The sequence below is a fragment of the Gossypium raimondii genome, chromosome 6 (assembly GCF_025698545.1).
Source record: "Gossypium raimondii isolate GPD5lz chromosome 6, ASM2569854v1, whole genome shotgun sequence".
Classification (NCBI taxonomy): Eukaryota; Viridiplantae; Streptophyta; class Magnoliopsida; order Malvales; family Malvaceae; genus Gossypium; species Gossypium raimondii.
In genome coordinates this window covers 21172667-21196448 of record NC_068570.1, presented here as the reverse complement: position 1 = coordinate 21196448, position 23782 = coordinate 21172667, and the positions used below count along the sequence as shown (strand labels likewise).

The window sequence follows — 23782 nt, the reverse complement described above, 5'->3', positions numbered from 1 at the left end:
CAAACATGCCACATGTGTGGCCGGCCATGGGGGGAGTTTTTGGCTGCTAATTTTTTCTATTTTTAGAAGCCTACTCTACCTATAAATACCTCAATTGGCTGCTCATTTCAAATAGATTTCAAAACCTCTCATCCTTTCATTTCTCTCTCACTTTCTCTCCTCAATCCCCTTTCGTTGTTCTTAATTTTCTTCACCATTCCCTTGCTGATTTCACCTCTTGAAAAAGAGTCCTTCAACCACCATTTGGAGCAGCAAAGTGTTCGTGGGAGTCTCGGTTCAACATGAACAAGCGGAGAAGGAGGAGCGGAGCAAACTAGTCAAGCCTCGGAGAAATACCAGATTTAATTCTTGTTCCTTATCCTTTTAATTTTATTGTTGTTGTTATGAACATGTCTATGAATAGTTGTGATGTTGATATGTTTAATTTAATTAATACGACTTAAATTTAATTCATGTAAGGTTGATTGCATTTTGTCTACTTAATTTATTAAAATCGTGTTTGTGTTGTTATAGGCCTTGGTAAGATGTTTGATTAAGTAAAACCATGACTAAGTTATTCTTGCATTAAAATTGTAAGGTAGCTAACGAATTAATTATTTAAATGGATTGAAATTGTAATTAATTGACACAATACTTAATTAGTGCATGTTTAATCTTCTAAGGTAGCTGAGGGTTAATTTAGCAATGGTATCTAACGATACATTAGCCTTGCATAACTTGCAAGATTATTGTGATTAAACTGTGTCAAGGTAGGAATACATTGTTACTTTACGTAATCTTTTATGTGTCTATGAGATTGAACTAATTGTTTGAATTTGCATAGTGATATGTACAAGAGATTATTTTAATTTCATAAGTATGTATGTGCATTAACGCATTTGCTTATTATAATTTGTTTAATCGGTTGAATTGACATAGAAATATAGTTAACGAGATAAATAGATTTTGGTAGGTGAGTATGTTCATAAGTTAGCAAATTACCAAGTTACCGTGAATTTATTCGTAACAACACGAACAGGATTTTAGTAATTCTAAGTTAAGAAATGTAATTAATCTAACATAATTATGTCATCTTGATTAAAATCATATTTTGAAATCGTAAATTGGAACTCTTTTTTCCTTTATTTATTTTACTTAGTTAAAAATCTTAATTTTTTATCACCTCATCAAATCAAAATATTTTTCTTCACCAAAGTGTTTTGAATTGCATTCATAAATAATCCTTTTCACAGTTCCTGTGGGTACGATAACTCGACATTTACTTGTCACTTTATTACTTGTTGCGATTGTGTACATTTGCACATTTCCATCGTTCAAAGTTTTTTGTGTCATTGCCGACGACTGTTTTAAATTTCGTTATTTGTGAATTTGTGAACTTTGCATTTTGGTTTATTTTTCTGTTTACTTTTTAACTTAATTAATTTTTCTGTGTTTGTTTAAGGTGTTTATCAGTATTGATTGAATCATCGATTTACTCCATGTAGACCTTGAGATTGAAAGAACTTTTTGATAGTGAAGAAGACAAACAAGTCAGAGAATGACCGAAGAGATGAACTATGAAAATTTGAATCAAGGAAATAGAGCAAACCCTGCTCAAAATCCTATCCTTATTGTTGATGATAGGGATAGAGCTCAAGACAATATGCTATACCAGTATTTCATGATCTTAATCTGGGTATTAGGAGACTTGAAATCGAGGAACAACAATTCGAGCTGAAGCCAATCATGTTCCAGATGCTTCAGACAGTGGGCCAATTCAGTGGAATGCCTACCAAAGATCATCACCTTCACTTAAAACTGTTTATGGAGGTGAGCGATTCTTACAAGTTAGTTGGAGTACCTGAATATATGTTATGATTAAAGCTATTCCCATATTCGTTATGGGATAGAGCTCGAGCCTAGTTGAATTCATTGCCATGAAATTCAATTTCCACATGGCAAGAGTTAGCAAAAAGATTCCTCATGAAGTATTTCCCTCCTAGCAAGAATGTTAAGTTGAGGAATGAGAATACTGGTTTCCAACAAATGGATGATGAATCCTTGTATGAGGCAGGGGAAAGGTACAAAGAATTATTACGGAAGTGCCCTCGTCACGGAATCCCACATTGCATCCAACTTGAGACGTTTTATAACGGTCTCAATGCTCACAATAGGATGGTAGTGGACACCTCTGCTAATGGTGCTCTCTTTTCTAAGTCTTATAATGAGGCTTATGAAATCATCGAGAGGATTACGAGCAACAATTATCAATGGCCAACTAATCGAGCAGTGTCTGGAAGACGAGTCGCTGGAGTACATAAAGTCGAAGCTCTCACTTCGCTTGCATCTCACGTATCCTCAATATCCTCAATGCTTAAAAATTTTACCACTAATGGGTTTAATAGTTTTGCAGCACAACCACCAAATCAATTTGAAAATATAGTCTGTGTCTATTGTGGGGAATTACATTTGTTCGAAGAATGTCCATCAAACCCAGAATTCGTGTATTACATGGGTAACCAGAAAAAAAATCAAGGGAGGCAAGGACTACAATCCAATTTTTATAACCTATCATGGTGAAACCACCTGAATTTTTCCTCGAGTAACCAAGGGACTGGAACCAGTAACACTTATGCACAACCTAGACCGACTGAGCCACCTGTTTTTCCCCAACAAGTTCATAAACCAACTCAAGTTGAACCTTCCAATAGCTTAGAGAACCTATTGAAGGCATAAATGGCAAAAAATGACGTCATTCTAAGGAATTTGGAGAATCAAGTAGGTCAACTTGCTACTGAACTTAGAAACTGACTACAAGGTGCTTTACCTAGTGATGCGGAGAATTCGAGGAATCTCGAGAAGGAGCATTGTAAAGAGTTGACATTAAGCAGTGGAAAGACATTAGAGCCCAACACTTTCGAAGTTGAAGAAGAGCCAGCTGATGCTCAAGACTTAGTGGAACTTCATCTCAGTGTTGAAATTCCAGTTTCACCGGAACCAGAATCTACAAAATTTGATAAGGTAACTTCTGAACCAGTTAATTCTGATAAAATAACAACTTCGTTAGATGCAGAATTACCATAAAAGATGAATCAACCAGTTCCAGTAAAGAAGCCTCCACAACCCTACCCTCAAAGACTTCAGAAGCAGAAGCAGGAAGTCCAGATCAAGAAGTTCCTAGATGTACTCAAGCAACTTCTTATCAAAATTTCGTTGGTAGAATCACTTGAACAAATCCCGAACTACATCAAATTCATGGAGGATATCCTATCTAAAAACCAAAGACTAGGAGAATTTGAGACGATAGCCTTAACGAAGGAATGCAGTGCATATCTTCAAGATAAATTACCCCCGAAGTTGAAGGATCCTAGATGTTTTACCATACCTTGCAACATTGGAGCAACATATTATGGTAAGGCACTATGTGATTTGGGTGTGAGTATCAACTTGATGCCCATGTCAATATTTAGGAAGTTGGGGGTAGATGAAGTTAGACCTACTACAGTTACACTTCAATTAGCGGATTGATCCTTAGCACATTTAGAGAAAAAATCGAGGACGTATTGGCTTATTGATGTGCATAAGGGCGAGCTTACTATGTGTGTTTAGGATGATCAAGTAACATTTAATGTTTTTAAGTCTATGGAATTTCTTGACACAATTGATGATTATTCTGTAGTATCTGATTTAGAGGAATTAATTATGGAAAGGGAACTCAATTTTTTTGAGGACCCATTGGAGCAAATTTTGATGTCAGACCCTCCAAGTGATGAAAAGGGAAAGGAATACTTAGCTTTGCTAGAAGCTAATCAAAGGGGATTTAATCTGCAACCCCACTTTGAATCTTTAGAGTTAGAAAGCAGAGATCATGCCCGCAATCCAGATTTAGGTAACGCTTCTACTTTGCCCGTGATTCTTTTAGCAGAGTTGACTATAGAGCAAGAAGAGAAACTCATCCTAGTATTGAAAAAAATTCAAGAAGGCTATTTGATGAACCAAAGCCGATATTCGTGGCATTAGTCCATCTGTATGCATGCACAAGATCATCCTGGAAGATGGCGAGAAAGGGACGATTGATGGACAACGAAGACTGAACCCCATCATGAAGGACGGGGTAAAGAAAGAAATCATCAAGTGGATAGTTGCGGATATAATTTACCCTATCTCAGATAGTTCGTGGGTAAGTCTGGTCCAGTAGATGCCAAAGAAAGGATGTATTACAGTCATAGAGAATGAAAATAATAAGCTAATACCAACCAGAACGGTTACAGGATATAGAATTTGCATCGATTTTCGAAAGCTAAACAATGAGACAAGGAAGGATCATTTTCATTTGTCATTCTTAGATAAGATGCTGGATAGACTCGCGGGGCGAGACTATTACTGTTTTCTCGATGGATACTTAAGGCACGTTTGGTTCGCTGTTTTGGATTAGAGGTGTAATGGAATAGAGGTGTAATAGCAAATCAACTGTTTGGTTGAATGTAATGGAATAGAGGCGTAATAGTAATCTTGTGTTTGGTTGAATGGAATAGAGATGTAATAGCATAATGGAAAAAACTAAAATGACTAGAATACCCTTAGCATAAATTTATTTTGGTAAATGATTATTGTTATTGTTATTTAAATTTTAATAAGATTATTATTATCAATAATAAATAATTTAATCATATTTAAACATAATTATTATTAAATATATTATAATTAAAATATATAATTTAATAAAATTCTTAATAATTAATATTCTTATATGAATTTACTCAAATCATAATATATGATACTACAAAAGATAATTTGAAATGATTAATATTAAATATAATTTAATAAAATATATAATTCCCCACGTTATTTGGAGATACAAGATACTAAAGCGAATTAATTGTTTGACTAATCAAGGGACTAATTTTGTTTAGCCATGAAATACATCAATATATATTCATTTGATATGAATATGTTTGGATCATACATGAATTTGTATACACTATCAATCAATTAATTACAACTTGTTTAACATCCATCCATAAAATGTTTGGAAATTTCTTTTCTTGATTACATATAATAAGCTTAAACTTCTTTAAAATGGATGTGAACTCAAAAGGTCAAAATTGAAGATTATGGGGACATAAAGCACATCGACTACAAAACCAACCAAATAATTTCTCAAGGAGCAAAGGTAGGGAAGAATTCCAAAGACAATTTCTCGACATCAAAACATATTCACGTTGAACCAAAAGAAAAACAAATAACATTCAGCAATTGCTCCAAATCCAACAGATAAATTTACGTGCTCGATGTATGTGAACCAAGAGAAGTTTTCTAGATTTGAATTACAAACAAGTTGGAGCGCACGAGTGGAATGTACAAAAATAAAATAAAAGAGTGTGATTGATGTACATCAACTGCGGTTCAAATTGATGTCGCCATTGTCGAATCTTGAACACCAATATTCCTTGCTTGAGTAGAAGCAAGAAGTTAGGATCTGTTATAGGATCACCGGTTTCTCGAGAAAAAGGAGGAAAAATTATGAAATCGGAAAACACAACAAGAAAACGGACTCGAATCATACGAGTAAGAATTAATCATGTTCCAACTACAATTTGAACCGACGAGAGAACCAAAAATATCAAGATAATCAACCAATTAGCCATAACAAAATTTGGGATCGTAAGGATCTTGCAATCGCAAAAACCAACAAAACTATAGTCTCTAAATCTGCAAGTTTCAAACCGTACACATGGATTATTTTCAAGGTAGATAGTAGTGAGCTTTTCTCTTGAACCGAAACACCCTCACTATGTCCTCAAGTGATTGATAATAGCACGACCAAGAAATCAAGTTAGATAGAATAGAAAACTTTAGGTCCAAACAAAATGAGTTTAAAAAGGGAACCGGTGGAGCATTTTCAAAATCCAACAAAATAAAGACCAAAAGGCAATGCTATCACATGAAATAGAAAATCCGGTTAATTAGTAAGAAGTCAATGCTATCAAACGTGCTTCCCTTAAGTTGGTTAAGCAAAAGAACCCATTTTGATCTTCCTAATTACAAATTTCCAAAATACAATCATCATTTTAACTCGGATAATATGCATAACTAACTTGCATATATAGCTCGCTACCTAATCGAAACAAAACCGAAAAAATAAAAGAGAAGGTGACATATTATTCAAAATTTAAACCTTGCATATATATTACGAAGTATCATCATGATTTATAACATACTTGGAACATTAGTGTAATGCCGAGCCTCCAAGAATCATCCCGAATGCTCTAACTTCACCGGTGATATCGACAAGCGAAAGACAAGTAGATGAGTGGTACAATGAAGATTGACAATGGATTTCTGCATGACTCACAACAACAGTTCCTCTTTAGAGATTTGAATTTACAAGATTTCGCAGATAGGAACCCTATAGTAACCATAATATGTGGATGAAAAGCTTCGTGAATGATAATCTTGAAATACCTTCCTTAAACCTTTGTGTTGAAGCATTGCTTGCTTCGATATCCTCAACATCAAATGAAATAAATAATGGTGTTGGGGCCTTATGATATTTACACCCTCAACAAGTGTGATGATTTGCTCGCTATCTATACACCAAAAGGAGAGAATCTTCATTGTGGCGATTTAGAGCCAAAAAACTCTCTAGCATTTCATATGAATTACCTTAGAAGGTGTCACAAGTTTTGATTGATAAGCATAAGCAAAGTCACGAATCTTCCAAGACGGAACGATGGAAGTGTATCCCCACTCCAAAGAACTAGCGGGATCATAATGAGGAAGACACTTAAGGGGTGATTCAACTCTATCAAGAGGTTTCCTTCTTCATCCACAATGACAATGAAGGTTACGCTTCGGTTTGATATCACACAAACAAATACTAGGTTTCTAACTAACCAATGACACATGGGAAAATGCACAACTATCGACAAACTACTCAACAGCTAGAATCATTATTCATGTCTTGAAACATGGTACACTTTTCATCAAAAGAATAAAAGTTTCTTACAAAAACAATCAAACAAGAAAACGAAGGTTAAAAAGGGTGATAAACTAAACCTTGAGGAGGAAATTCAGGTTTAAACATGGGTTTTTCGGTATCTCGATTGTTACGCAACATCGCAAATACCAAAATCAAAATCATCATTAAAATTTTCTTAAGAATACCCGTATTTTAAACCGAGTAATAACTAGTAAGGATATTAAAGCCGAAGAAAGAGAGTGACACAAAACAACGAACCTCAACCATGTTATTCTCCTTTTTCATGAAAGATATGATCAAAGAACCTATAATTGGAATTTCAATTATCCTCACAAACAACTTCAGTATCGATCCCGTCAAATGAGGAGCTGCACCCCGATCGATCCAAATCCAAAATAAGAGAACAAAAAAGTTTATCAAATTCCAAGTCAAAGGGTCGGATTGTATCACATTTCCCATATATAATTAATAAAAATTGATACCTTGGATTGTTTCTTTCTCGTATTTAACGGACGACAAGTCCAGTTCCTTGGCCGGAACCATTACCCGCTTCTTCCCTATCGTTGGTAATGAGTGTTTTAGTGGATTTTTCTTCTCGTGAATTTATGAATCTGGGAGTTGTGATTATTTGATGATAAGTGTTCAACAAAAGGAAGTGAGTCAGTCACTCTGATAGAGGAAGTGGTTGGTAGCCATTGTTATGTAAAAGCTGCTTTGTTATGGTGGAGAGCGTGAATTGGTCCTTCATATTTTGTGGGCAAATCGGCAGAAGGTAGAAGGTAGAAGGAAGGAACAGAAGAGGCAAAGGGGAACAGAAGAGGCAGAGGGTAAAACAGGGAGGGTAAAGTGAAGCAGCACCTAATCTGAGCAAAAGGGACGAATTAGAAATCGGTGGATTTCACCGATTAGGTCAGTAATGTATTACACCCGTAATAGCATTACCATGAACCAAACAACGAAATAAATGGGGCTTAAGTGGGGCCCACCGATTAGGGGTGTATTGGCTATGCCAATACACCCAACCAAACATGGTGTTAGGGTATAATTAGATTACAATAGCGCCAGAAGATCAACAGAAGACAACATTCACCTGCCCGTGCGGTACATTTGTATTTAGACACTTGTCATTTGTTTTATGTAATGCACTTGCTACATTTCAACGACATATGATGTTTATTTTTATTGACATGGTTGAGAAATACTTGAAAGTGTTTATGGATAATTTTTCAGTGTTTGGAGACAGTTGTGGTGATTGCTTAGCCAATCTAGCCAAGGTACTAAGGCGATGCGGAGAAACAAACCTCTTACTTAATTAGGAAAAGTGTTATTTCATGGTACGAGAAGGAATTGTTCTAAGGCATCGGATAACGAGAGATGGAATCGAGGTAGATAAAGCAAAGGTAGATGTTATTGAGAAACTCCCACCTCTAACATCTGTAAAGAGTGTTAGGAGCTTTTTGGGCCACGCCGGTTTCTATCGAAGATTTATCAAGGACTTCTCAAAAATTGCTAAACCCTTATGCAAATTATTGGAGAAGGACATGATGTTCAAATTTGATGAGGAGTGCTTAAGAGCTTTCAATGATTTGAAGAGTCGGTTAGTTTCAGCACCCATCATTGTCACACCGGATTGGGATTTGCCATTTGATCTGATGTGTGACGCAAGTGACTTCTCGTAAGGGAGTAGAAAACCAAGTAGCAGACCACTTGTCCAGATTGGAGCCGCAAGAAGGGAATTCTCCACTTATACCTATTCAGGAGACATTACCAAATAAACACATACTGAAGGTATATCATGTCCATAATACCCCTTGGTTTGCTGATATTGCTAACTATTTAGCTTGTGGTTTGATGCCGATTAATAAGACGTATCATCAAAAGAAAAAGTTTCTTCACGATGTGAAATACTATTTCTGAGAAGAGCCATATGTTTTTTTAAAAGTGTGCAGATCAAATGATCAGGAGATGCGTGGCAGAAGATGAAGTACATAAGATTTTATATCATTGTCACACAACTCCAAGTGGGGGACACGTCAGAGGTACACATACTGCGGCCAAAGTATTGCAAGTCGGATTCTTTTGGCCAACACTATTCAAAGATGCGTATGCTTACTTAAGGAGCTGTGATCGATGTCAAAGGATTGGAAACGTCACCAACAAAAATGAGATGCCCCGAACAAACATCATTGAGGTAGAATTATTTGATGTTTGGGGTATTGACTTCCTTGGTCCTTTCCCTCCGTCTTTTGGTCACAAGTACATATTGGTAGTAGTAGATTATGTGTCTAAATGGGTTGTGGCTGAGGCATATCATACGAACGATGCTAAGGTTGTAATGAAGTTTTTACAGAAGCATGTGTTCACAAGGTTTGGAACCTCGAGAGCTTTCATCAGTGATGAAGGGTCCCATTTTGTGAACAAATGGTTGGAATGGTTACTCGACAAACATGGAGTGAAGCACAAGGTAGCCACAGCTTACCATCCGCAGACGAATGGGCAAGCTGAACAGGGAAACAAAGAAATAAAAGGCATACTCGAGAAGGTAGTTTGCCCAAACCGACGAGATTGGTCCAAAAGACTAGACGATGCTTTATGGGCCTACAAGACAGCATACAAGACACCTTTAGGGATGTCACCTTATAGGTTTGTCTTTGGGAAAGCCTGTCATCTGCCTTTGGAGTTAGAACACAAAGCCTACTAGGCTCTCTAACAACTCAACTTGGTCCTTAAGCTTGCTAAAGAGAAACGGATGCTTCAACTCAATGAGTTAGAGGAGTTATGAATGTTCTCATACGAGAATGCGAAATTACTCAAGGAAAGACTTAAAAGATGGCATGACAAGCACATTCGAATTCGACAATTTGAAGCATGTCAGCAAGTCTTGTTATTCAATTCCTTATTAAGGTTCTTTCCAGGTAAGTTAAAATCACGTTGGTCCGGTCCATTTACGATTCACCAAGTTTATCCATACAGAGTTGTCAAACTTCAAAGTAAGGGAGGTAATTTTCGAGTCAATGCTCAGCGTTTAAAACATTACTGGGGGATAAAATTGAACGGGATCAAATCTCGTTCATTTTATCAGAAATTTAATTTTCTCATTTTTCTATTTAATAAATGATTTAGGGTATATTTTTGGGATTAGTATGTTTAAATAAATTATGTCTAGGAGATTGGAACTTAAGAGGGACCACTTATGACTCCTCCAGTCTTTCCTGGGATTGATTTTAACATAATCTTCCTAGAAGTTATTCCTAAATAACAAAATAAATTTTATTTTTCAAATAAAAAGGGTCAATTTTGATCCAAGTTTTAATTGCAACTCAATTTCAAATTTTCTTTAAGTCTAGGTACTTAATTGAACTATTTTCAAAATTTGGTTGCTTTTTTAAATATTAAAATTTGATGTCTCTTTTGTAAATATTTTCAAAGGCATCTAGAATAAATGTTTTTAAGTTAAATTTAATAAATAAGATGATAATAACTAGTATATAATTATATTTATTATAATATATTAATTATTATCAACTTTGCATAGAATTAGGATTTGTTTAAAATTGATCATATTTTAATTAATAGTTTTTATTTCAATAAATTAATAGCAAATAATAAATTAATATGCGTTATATTATTTTTTAATTGTTATTAACTTTGTGTAGAATTAGAACTTAGAATATTTTAATTATTAATTTGTTCTAAGAATTCTAATTAAACTCCTACACTCCTCACTATAAATTCCACCCACCTTCTCCATCTTTTTCGCATCACCTTAAGCAAATCACACCAACAATCACCTAGTGCTGCAGCTCCTGACATCCTAGCCACAACATCGCCTAGCTCCGCACGACACACTCACACCTAGCAACAAATTTCCACTCGATCGGCATTTCACGACGCACTCCAAAGACTCACCCCACGTTGTTACTCGCCACTTATGCCAGACCTCCTCCCACGCACCTTCTCGCATGCACCAAGGCAACAGCCCTGCTACTCGCTCGACAGTGCTACCTGCTGCTCCCTTGCACACCTACTCGTGCACCAACCCTACTTTCCCGCACACGCCACTGCTGCTTCTAGCTCCAGCTCACGTGCACCAACGCTGTCGCACCTCACGTTTACCTTGCACGCTACTATCGCGCATTGTTGTGGTTCTTTGCTTCAAGCCCGTGCGCACCCTTGCTAGCTGCACACCATTGCTTTGTACGAACCGTAAAATCAAAACACCCTTCCAACCATCCCTAAACCGAACTCTTTTACTTTATATTTATTTTCTTTGAGTTCTTAATTTTTATAAAGGTGGTAAGACAAATTTTTCTCCTAAATTTCAATTTTATTTAACTTCTCAATTTCTTTAAATTGTTAATATTTTATACTAATTAAATTTTTGAGAAGATATTTGTTTCCATCTTATGTTCAGGTTAATCATGCCTCACAAAAGAATTCGTGCCTTTATCGAAATTGAAAAATCACAAAACAAATTCCACAGTGAAGAAGCCAAAGCGAGATACGAAAGCGTTTTCAAGAATAAACAAATGCACCTAGAAAAAGGCTTTACGCTGGAAGAAAGCAACTATATTGACTTCATGGCGTGCATTCGACAAATTATTGAAGCTCTTAATTGAGAGTTATTTTGTGAGAAAATACCTAGTGCAGATGGGAAGTTAGTTCGTGAATTTTATGTGAATTTGACCTCAAGCGAATTGATAGAAGTTTCTGTCCGAGGAATTAAGGTACTAATAAGCTCAAACGCTATTAATGAATTCTTTAAATTACCTGATTTCGAAGACGATGAATATTCTTCCTTGATGAGAAATATTGAGGCTGAAAAATTGTAAGAAATTCTCGAGGAATTGACAGTTTTGGGTTCTAAGTGGACTGTGTCAAAGCAAGGTATTCACACTTGTCGTAGAGAATACATGACACCACTAGCGAAAGTATGGTTCTATTTCATTCGGTTCAACCTTATGACTAATTCACATGGTATTACGATTTCATTAGAGCGAATGGTCTTATTGTACTCGATTTTAACGAAAAAAACCATTGATGTGCGAAAAATCATTCTGAGGGAAATGCAGAATTGTGCCACTAGACGTTCTGGCCCAGCTTACTTTCCCTTTTTCGATAACAATTTTGCGCTTGAAAGCTAAAATTCTTGAAAACGTAAAGAAGGCAAGTTATAGCTAGGGCACAATCATAGATTAGGACCTCTACCAAATAGCCGGAGACTCTGTTCTATAGCAACGAGTTAAAAAAAGTGAGAATCCTAAAGAAGAAGAAGAAGATCCCACAAAGATCGAACCGATGCAGTCAACTGAAATCCCTGATAAGGCAGAACCAATGGATCCAGTAACCGAACCTAACATCGCAACTTCAATGTTCAGGACTCAATCGCCTCGCCCAGATCTTCGAGATGAACTGTCAAAATTGGTGGACATAATACAACACATGCAGTGGCAGCAACAAGCTTACTGGAGATATTCAAAAATACGGGATGACTTAATAAGAAGCGCCTTACGAAAATATACAATGACCAGTTTATTTTTGTACTTGAGTTTCCAGATTTCATATTTGAACCATAGAGTCCACTATCGAAGAGGGAGCGAAGTGATTCATGCAAAAACAAAGATGATGGAGCAAAAGATGAGTTAGGTTCTAAGGGATCTGCAAATAAAAAAAAGGGGGTCTTAACTTTATTTTATTTTTGTTTTTAGGTTATTTAATATTTTAGGATTAGGTTCTATTAGGATTTTTTCGCATAATAAAACAAGAGGTGGAAATCATAAATAAAAATAAACAAGTTGCAAAGTACAAAGTGTGGCAATAGATATATACATGTCTAGGATTGGATATAGAAAGAGCTTTGTACTTAAGCAGTCAAATTGACTCACCTCCTTTTTTCTAGAATCCTACCTAGTGTATAGTATCTATTCACTTTTAACAATGAGGACATTGTTTATGTTAAGTAGGGGGACCAAAAAATTGAAATTATTTCCTCTCAGAATAAAATTTTCTTTTAATTATGATTAGGATATATTTTGTTCAAAATTTTGAAATTTTGTTAAGTATGCTAAACTTTAGTATGAATAAAATTATATTATTTCAATAATTGCTATGTTGGCTAAATTATGACATAAATGTACTCTTAATAAAGCATGCAAATCATACCATAAAATTTTTAGTCTCTAGAATTGACTTAGTAGTTTCTTAAGGTGAAATCCTAGGAAGCATGGAATGTTGGAAATGAGTTAGGCAGCTTTTGTTTTGACCGTTTGAGCCTTTAAAGCCAACCTTGATGAAATTTTATCCCTTGAAACCCAACTTTGAGACTATATGGCCTAATCGTATTTGAAACCTTGCAATATTTAGCCATCACTTTTCTCTTAATTATCTTTAAATTGTCCCAAAAATTAGACTAGGTACTATTTAGAACATTCTTTGAAAATAAGTTTGGGAGAGTTGAAATGAAGTATCAAATGCTCAAAAAATTATACTACATACATCAAAATGCTCATAAAATCAAAAAGAAAAAGAAAAAGAAAGAGAAGAGCATACGCACTTGAAAGAAAATAGATGTACAAAAGATCATATGAGAGCAAAGTAAGTTGCTGTATTGAAGGTAATTATTCTGAAGGTCCAAATTCGAGCTAAGTCTAAGGTTCTTTTAGCCTAAATTGATCTATCTTTTACCTACCACTAGTTAGCCACGTTACAACCTATTGTAAAGACCTATTTATTCAAGTTTCTATGCTACCTACATTAGTGGAGAGAAATTGCTATGTTCAACATATGAAGGCATAAGTTAAACTTAATGATTGCAGCTTAATCTTGAATAAGGGAATAAAATCAAATTGGTAGGGATTTAACATGTCTTTATTAGGAAGCATTTAGTCTATTTTTGCTATCATAAGAATAATTGAGATTAATTTGAATGATATGTATACTTAAGTAGCATAAATATCAAATTTCTTATTTTTTAGTATAAGTATACCAAATTCATAATTTTTGGAAGAACTTTGTTTTGAAGGAAATTTTCAAAGGTGTTTCCGAAAAAATTCTTTTCAATTTGTGCATTACTCGGGATGAGTAATGAATTAAGTTTGGGGGTGTGGAAACACGAAAATATACATACTTTTTCATGTCCTTTTTAACTCAAATTCATGCAGTTTCGGTAAAATTCTTAACGAAAAATATATAATAATTATAAAATAATTAAATTGTACTTAAATTATTAACATTTTGAATTTTAATTAATTTTATAATAAATTTGATCATTTTCGACATATTCACACAAATGGCGAAAATTGACTTGGCAGACACTATTAGAAGCGCAAAACCAAGAAGCGATTTTGAAGCATCAAGGAAAATTAATTTTTCAGTATAAGACGGTCCAAATTATGAATATTAATTCATAATATAATTAATTTTAATTTTAATCCAATTTACTTCGGGTTAAATAAATTATTATTAATTAATTATGAAAAGAGACCCAGTTGAGCTGAACCGAGAAAACCAATCCAATCGAGCACTGCTCAGCCCAAAACCGTCCCACATGCTGACCAAGTTAGCTTGTTTGGTTGATTATTTGGCTTTCAAAATAGAACTTGAATACTCCTTCAATATGCATTCAAACCCCTCTATTATTCATGCCTTTCTAGATTTGCCCCTACCTAAAAATAACATATTTGAAACTTTCAAACATGCCACATGTGTGGCCGGCCATGGGGGGAATCTTTGGCTGCTAATTTTTTCTATTTTTAGAAGCCTACTCCACCTACAAATACCACCTTGGTTGCTCATTTCAAACACATCTCAAAACCTCTCATCCTTTCACTTCTCTCTCACTTTCTCTCTTCAATCCCCTTCCGTTGTTCTTCATTTTCTTCCCCATTCCCTTGCCGGTTTCACCTCTCAAAAAAGAGTCCTTCAATCACCAATTGGAGCAGCATTCATGTGTGCGTGGGAGTATCGGTTCAATAAGAACAAGCAAAGAAGGAGGAGCAGAGCAAACTAGTCAAGCCTCAGAGAAACACCAGATTTGATTCTTGTTCCTTATCCTTTTAATTTTATTGTTGTTGTTATGAACATGTCTATGAATAATTGTGATGTTGATATTTTTAATTTAATTAATATGGCTTAAATTTAATTCGTGTTAGGTTGATTGCATTTTGTCCACTTAATTTATTAAAATCGTGTTTGTGTTGTTATAGGCTTTGGTAAGATGTTTAATTAAGTAAAACCATGACTAAGTTATTCTTGCATTACAATTTTAAGGTAACTAATGAATTAATTATTTAAATGGATTGAAATTGTAATTCATTGATACCAAACTTAATCAATGCATGTTTAATCATCTAAGGTAGCTGAGGGTTAATTTAGCAACGGTATCTAACGATACATTAGCCTTGCACAACTTGCAAGATTATTGTGATTAAACTGTTTCAAGGTAGGAATACATTGTTACCTCACGTAATCTTTTATGTGCTTATGAGATTAAATTAATTGTTTGAATTAGCATAGAGATATGTATAAGAGATTATCTTAATTTCATAAGTATGTATGTGCATTAACGCATTTGCTTATTAAAATTTGTTTAATCGGTTGAATTGACATAGAGATACAGTCAAGAGATAAATGGATTTTGGTAGCTGTGTTTGTTCCTAAGTTAGAAAATTACCAAGTTGTCATGAATTTATTTGTAACAACACGAACATGAGTTTAGTAATTCCAAGTTAAGAAATGTAATTAATCTAACACAATTATGTCATCTTGATTAAAATCATCTTTTGAAATCGTGAATTCGAACTCTTTTTTTTTCTTTATTTATTTTACTCAGTTAAAAATCTTAGTTTTTAATCAGCTCATCAAATGAAAATATTTTTCTTCACCAAAGTGTTTTTAATTTCATTCATAAATAATTCTTTTCACAGTCCTTGTGAGTATGATAACTCGACATTTACTTGTCACTTTATTACTTTTTTTCAACCGTGTACAATTGCACATTTCCATCATTCAAAGTTTTTTTACGTCGTTGCCGACAACTGTTTTAAAAGTCATTATGTTTGAATTTGTAAATTTTTCATTTTGGTTTATTTTTCTGTTTACTTTTTTAACTTAATTATTTTTTTTGTGTTTGTTTTAGGTGTTTATGAGTATTGATCGAATCATCGATTTACTCCCCGTAAACCTTGAGATTGAAAGAACTTTTCAACAGCGAAGAAGACAAGCAAGTAGAGAAGGACCGAAAAGATGAACTACGAAAATCTGAATTAAGGAAACAGAGCAAACCATGCTCAAAATCCTATCCTTATTATTGATGATAGGGATAGAGCTCTAAGAAAGTATGTCATGCCAATGTTCATGATCTTAATCTGGGTATTAGGAGACCCGAAATCAAGGCACAACAATTTGAGCTGAAGCCAATCATGTTCCAGATGCTTCAGACAGTGGGTCAATTCAGTGGAATGCCTACCGAATATCCTCACCTTAACTTAAGACTGTTTATGGAGGTGAACGATTCTTTCAAGTTAGCTGGAGTACCCGAAGATGCGTTATGATTAAATTTGTTTCCATATTCATTAAGTGACAGAGCTTGAGCCTGATTTAACTTATTGCCACCAAATTCAATTTCCACATGGCAGAAAAATTCCTCATGATGTATTTCCCACCTAGCAAGAATGCTAAGTTGAGGAATGAGATCACCACTTTCCAACAAATGGATGATGAGTCCTTGTATAAGGCATGGGAAAGGTACAAAGAATTATTACGGAAGTGCCCTCATCACAAAATCCCACATTGCATCCAACTTGTGATGTTTTATAATGGTCTCAATGCTCACACGAGGATGGTAGTGGATGCCTATGCTAATGGTGCTCTCCTTTCTAAGTTTTATAATGAGGCTTATGAAATCATCGAGAGGATTGCCATCAACAATTATCAATAGCCAACTAATCAAGCAGCATCAGGAAGACGAGTCGCCGGAGTACATGAAGTGGACGCTATCACTTCACTTGCATCTCAAGTATCCTCAATATCCTCAATGCTTAAAAATTTTACCACTAATGGGTTTAATAGTTTGCAGCACAGCCACCAAATCAATTTGAAAAATTTTACCATATCAATTTTACCACTCATTTAGATTATCTACTGAAGTAAGTCATTCTCACAATATAAATATTCTTTACAGTGCCACTTATCTTTAGTTTGAACTTTAGACAATCAATGAGCTAATATTTGTTTATCGCAATTTCTTTATGCATGCAAAATATAAAAGACATAAATACAAAAGACATAATAGTGAAATGTGAAATTAACAATATTATGTGAAATACGGAAACAGGGTCCAAAACCCAAAATAGTCCAAAATGTCCATACTGTCAAAATTTACAAAACTCTCAAACCCAAATTTAAATAAATCAAATTTATGAAAATGTGGTTAAAACCGAGCACCTATCGCACCGACCCGCTTAAGTCTGAGGGTTAACTGAAAGCAACAGACAAACAGAAAGTGAGTTTTCAAAACTCATTGTGTAACTTTAAACCAAACAGAATTACAAATTTAATTTCAAATTTAAATCATAGCAAAGCAGATACAAAACGTATATCTTGTACATAATCAGATTCAGAGGCAAATTTACAATCATACCCCCATCTACTACACACTATCTCTGACCATCCCTACACACCATATAAGGTATTGAATACCCATATAGCCCTACACACCACTTAATGTCTATATAACACTTTTCAGAATGTTTACAACTGAGCTGCCAATTTATTAGGTGGTTTATCGCTGTTTACAGAAATACTTGTGGTTGTGCCACTAAATACGGTAGGTTATTACAACTGCCCACATTTCCTCCATAACACAAAACCCATCCCAGATGCCAATGCAAAACTAACGGATATCATATATACTTATGATATACATGCTTATCATGGCAGATACAGACAGATACAACATTTTTCAGATTATAAATAACATATAACTGATTTTACTTATCGTAAATCATATTAAACAAAGATACATTTATCTTATCTTAAACTATCAGATGGTCTGATTTCATGTTTTACGACTTATTTGATCACACTCTGACCCTACATAAGTTCTACGTTCAATTCAAACGATAACTACAACCCTAAAGAAAAATTCAAGATTTTTGGCCCATACGCCCGTGTGGCCTACACGCCCGCGTATCACACACGGTCTGTAACTATTTTTCATGTTTTTCGTTACACACCTAACCCAGTTCCGATGCCAAACTTCTCATGAGCCGTCCGGAACCTAAAATCGTCAATTAGTTCACCAAATTAGAAATGGTAGCGAATCGATTTAGAGAAAAAAATACTCGATTTAACCTAAAATACCAAACAAACTTACACACGAGAAACGCACACAACCACAACAACCCCAAATCAAAATTAATTGCTTACCCTTGCACGTAACAACAACACCTAACTTAACTCACTGGAGGAATACCAAACATGTCACAATTCTCCCCTAATCGTTTATTAACAATGAATAAACACAGTCATATAATCTCATCACTTAAAATGAAACCCCCAATTACTCAATAAGAACGCAAAAATAACCACTTCCCCTATCTCGCATACTTACCGAAACATAGCAATAATGATAGAATTGAAAGTCAACAATTTATAAGCAAAGTAGAATTAATGAAATAGAAGCAAGAAAAGCAAAATCAAACTTGCATTTGCTTGGCAAAGAATGATAGCAAAAAGGACAGCAGGGAAAAAATAAGAAGAAAAAGAATAAAAGAAGAAACGTTGGAAGAGGGAGCAAATTCCTAGAGTAATAGATTAAGATAAATTAAAAACAATTAAAAAAATCCTTAACAAAATATATTTCTAACCAACCAATCATTTTTCCCTATAAATCCACAAGCTTGCTAGAGAAAAAGAGAGATATTCCTTATGCACATAGAGACTCGAACACGAGACCTTAAGTAGATATTCTAAACGATTAACCACCCAACAAAACTAAATCACATGACAAAAACCAACAAATCAAAACTTAAATTTTTGGGACGTTACATTTGTCTTTGTGATAAATGATTGAATTACTATTCTATAGTAATTGAATTTTATGAAGAAAAATGTAATGGTTATCGTGAGATAAAATAGGATCATATTTGGAGAATGGATTTATCCCAAAGAAATTAAGGATATCCTTTGAGGGTAACACAATTATTTCAAGGTCATTAGAAAAGTACTTATTAAGTATCATTCATAATGGAATATAATAAGGAAGAGCTTAGTCACGACACTTTACTGGAATGATTTCGTGACTAAATAATTGTAACGACTTGAAACTCAGTGGTGGCAAAAATTTCAGTTTTAGGACTGCAGTTCTGTAAACCAAACCCTTAGATATACTTATCAAATATTTACAGAGTTATATTAGAAGTGAATTAAATTCTGAATAGGTCATTTTGTCGATTTAGTGATTAACTAAGGTACAGAGTCTAAATTGTAAAAATAGTATAAGTTCAATCACTTTAGATATTTAATTAGAAAATGGACTAAGAACTAAAGTAGAAATTATATCACTTATTAAGTAAGTGATGGAAGCTTTAAAAATCTATATGGGATGCATGTTATACAATTTATAATAAAAATTATAAAAAAATATATTATGAAAAAATTCATTTGATAAAAATAGTTTAAGTGGGATGAAAGAGAAGATATTTATCTTTTTCCTCAAATGGCTGAATTTTATAAGAAGAAGAAGGGACGCAAACTTAGGGTTTTCAACTTTCAAGCCTTAAATTTATTTGTTCAGTTTAGTCATTTTCTTATAATTTTTATGTTTTTGAGACCATGTGAGCTTAATCTAGCTAGCCAATGTATCAATTTGTAAACCTGTTAAAGTTTTAAAAAGTTAACATTGTTGTTTTCTTAAAGTTTAGGTATTAAATTCATAGATTTTAAGCTTAAAAGTGAAAAAGGACTAATTTGTGAAGCTAATTGATAGTTATGTACATTAGGGCTAAACTACAAAAAATGTAAAATTGGTTGTAGAATTAGGAAATAGGAAGTCTCTAATAGACTAGGGTGAAACCAAAATTTAGATTTGAGTTTTAATTTGAAAGTTATGTTAGTCTCAATTTTAGGGACTAAATTGAATAAAATGAAAATTTTGTATAAAATGTCGATTGATTTTGAAATTGGTTGAATATTGATGAAATTGTATGTTTAGGTTAATTTGTAGCTAATGTCGAATCCAAGAAAGGTAAAGGAAAAGATAAAACTATCGACGAATAGCTCGAGTTTTTAGTAAGTATTTCTATAATCTAATGCTTATGTAAATCTCGTATCTTTGTTTTACTTTACATCGTAAATTGTCTTATTGAATAATCAAGGATGAATTGAATTATATTGAGGTACGTTGAGGTTAAATGTTGATACAAGGACTAAAGTGAATAAACTAGAACTTATATATATAACTCAATATCAACAATCTGTATGAGAAATTAGTTGAAGTCTTATGGAAGTATTTGTTAACTATTGAATTTTTTTTGTGAATTATAAACTTATTTGCATGAACGAAGGAAAGAATGAATGATATATTTGAATTGATAAACCATTATTATCCGGGGAATCCAGGGTGGTAAGCCATCATCGCCAATCAATCCGAGGTGGCAGGTTATCGTTGCTGGGTAATCCAAAATGACAGTGGTATATTCATAAACCATAGTTGTCAAGCACTTCAGGGTGGTAAGCCATTATCGTTGGGCAATCCGGGGTGACAGGTCATTGTTGTTAGCCAATCCGATGTGACAATTCTATAACGATAAATTGTTATTTTTAGGCTACTCGGGGTGGTAGGCCATCATTTTCGGGAAATCTAAGGTGGCAGGTCATCGTTGTTGGGAAATCTAGGATGACAGGCTAAAGTAAGTTTAACATGAGCACGTGAACTCGGAATACTGACTAAAGGGTAACTCGGCTGGAATTTCATAAATTAGAAATGCATATCGAATAATGTTTTATGCTTGAGTTATAAGGAATCAGATGTTTAGATCACAATTCTATGTATTACCAATTATACCATCCCCTTATACTATTTTAGATTTATAGAAATACTACTGAGTGATATACTCATCATACGGTTTATTTCCCATGTGCAGGATAGGTTCAAGCCCACATTCCCGGCATCTATTTCAACATCACGTTAAGATTCCTAACTCTATAAAGTTTGTGTCTCTTATTCTAGTTAGGCTTGGCATGCACCTAGTGAGTCTTATAAGTGTTTTGTCCTGCAAATGATGTTAACTAAAGGTGTTGGTAAGGAAAGTCATTTTGAGTATAATGTGTATATGTTGTGATATGATAGGTAAAACAAGCATACTCAAGTTATATTGTTCATTTGGTCATTTTTGTGGTTGTTTTGTTGTTGGCTTTGGTTTGTATGAAATGACAGGTTTTGAACTTAATTTTTTTTGCAAAAATAGAGAGTGACGTTGTGACAGCATCCAAACGACGTCACGACGAGAATTCCATGTCGCAACATCATAAAGTTTTCATCGGGATGAGTTTGGAAAATTTGTTATGTCGTGATGAGGAACCCTGTAGTCACGACAAGACCAAAACAATTTGTCACGTTACGACGAGGGACACCCTCACGTCGCAACGCCAATCCTGTAAGTTGAATACTTTATGTTTTGATCCCTATTCATTTTTGGTTTGGTTTTTGAGCTTTTGTAAGTTCATATAAGACTCAATAACTATTAAATGCCATATAAAATGCATGTAAAGCTCGATTTTAGTTACTTATTGCATTATATTGATAATTTGTGAACGTAGTTGCTTAGGCAAAAAATGTGGCACTCCGTAACTCAGACTTGGCGATCAGATTGGGATTATGGTGTTACATTTATTGGTATTATTGCTATAGGTTTAGTCGATTCTCAGACTAAATTAAGCTAAAAAATGAGTCTAGAGATACATGCCAAGGTTGAGTTGAGTCTGGACTGGGAATTGGATGCTGATTATAACATGTTCTTGTTGTAGCTAAACATGTCAAGTGAATCTAGAAATGATGTTTATAATGATATTAATAACAATGATTGTTTTGATAAGAATGAAAACTGAATTGAAACCGAGACACCAAGTGTGGATTCAGTTAGCACCCGTCAGACCAGTATTGCTGGACATAGATCTAAGGGTCAAGGAGATGAAAATTTACTCCGTACTATTGCAGAAGCTCCTCAAAGATTGGTAGGGGCTACTTTGTCGATTTCACCTACACTGACAGTTTATCAAGCTCCGATAAAAGAACTATGAAATTACAGTGCCACTGAGTTTATGGGAATAAAAGGGGTTGATCCTTCGACAATTAAAATGTTGTTAGAAGTGACGATTTGAATACTACAGCAACTGGAATGCACTCCCCGTTAATGTGTCACATGCCTGGTATCTCTTTTGCAAGAAGAGGCATATACATGGTGGCAGACTATTACACAACATGTAATCGTTGATCAAATTGATTGGGATTTCATTCAGTCTAAATTTTAGAAAAAAAAAAGTATCGGTGAACTGTGCTTAGAATATTGAAAACAAGAGTTCTGTTGTTGAAACAAGGCGAGACTGTAATTGATTATGAGCTGGAATTTCTGAGGCTTATTAAATATGCCTTGGAATTAATACCAACAGAAGAAGAAAGTTGTAAATGATTTCTTTGCGGATTACGTGAAGAGATCAAGGTTCAGTTAGTTTCGCACAACATAAAGGAATTTACAGATTTAACTGAGTGAGCGAAGATGGTTGAGTAGGAAATGGGACCAGATAAGAAACTTGAAACCCACTTAGTATCTAAGAAGCGAGTTGGGATCTCTAGCTCACATCCATTACCTAAATGGGTTAGAGAGTCTTGGGATCATTAAAGATTAGCTACGAGACCCGTCAAGTCAGAGAGGGGTTGAGATAGACATCCGACAGTATCTGTGGGCAATGTGAGAGAACCTAGCATGGATCATAATATTCCTGGTTGTACACTGTGTGGAAATAAACACAAGGGCGAATGTTGGAAGAAAATCGGAGCTTGTTATTGATGTGGATCGTTGGACCACTTTGCACGCGATTGCCCTAAAAATAACATTGATTTACCTGTTGCTACATAGAGGATCATTCCTGTTTTTAGGGGTCATGGAAGTGCACGTGGTGATTCTGCATTCAGAGGTGGTTCAAAGAAAGGGTATAAGTCTACGGAACAAAGACATGTGGCTAGAGTACAAGCATGGGCATATGTGGTTCGTACTCGGGAGGAAGGTGGTGCTACAAATGTTGTGGCAGGTATTTTTCTTTTACATTCAGTACATGCACATGCTTTAATTTATCAAGGCTCTTCTCATTCCTATGTGAACTCTAGTTTTGTGAAATCAGGAAATGTGAAAACAAAAACGTCGAATGTTACTATAGTTGTATCAAGTCCATTGGGATAGATCATAATTGTTGACCAAGTCTGTAAATGGTATCCATTAGATATTCATAATGTATTTTTTCCTGTTGATCTTTTGATTATGCCATTTGATGATTTCGATCTGATTTTGGGAATGGATTGTTTAACCGAAAATGGGGTAGTTCTGGATTACCGCAAAAAGAAGTTTTCTATTCAGAGTCCTACTGGTGAGATTGTAGAAGTGAATGATATCAGAACAAGTAGTTTGACTCGAATCATTTCATTGGTTCGAGCTAATAAATTCCTAAATCAAGGTTTTAAAGCTTTTCTAGCTTATTTTATTAACTCAAACTCAGATGAAATCCAATTAAGCAAGATTAGAATTGTGTGCAATTTCTTAGATGTAT

General features: G+C 34.5%; 2 non-coding genes across 2 annotated transcripts; both read right to left on the bottom strand.

Annotated features, from left to right (window-relative positions):
• Positions 1–1992: 1992 nt before the first annotated feature.
• LOC128042030 (small nucleolar RNA R71) lies at positions 1993–2099 on the bottom strand. Its single transcript, XR_008197238.1, has one exon. It is a non-coding gene; the product is annotated as a small nucleolar RNA R71 (small nucleolar RNA).
• A 14538-nt stretch (positions 2100–16637) lies between these two features.
• LOC128042004 (small nucleolar RNA R71) lies at positions 16638–16744 on the bottom strand. The gene has a single exon (XR_008197212.1). It is a non-coding gene; the product is annotated as a small nucleolar RNA R71 (small nucleolar RNA).
• Positions 16745–23782: the final 7038 nt, after the last annotated feature.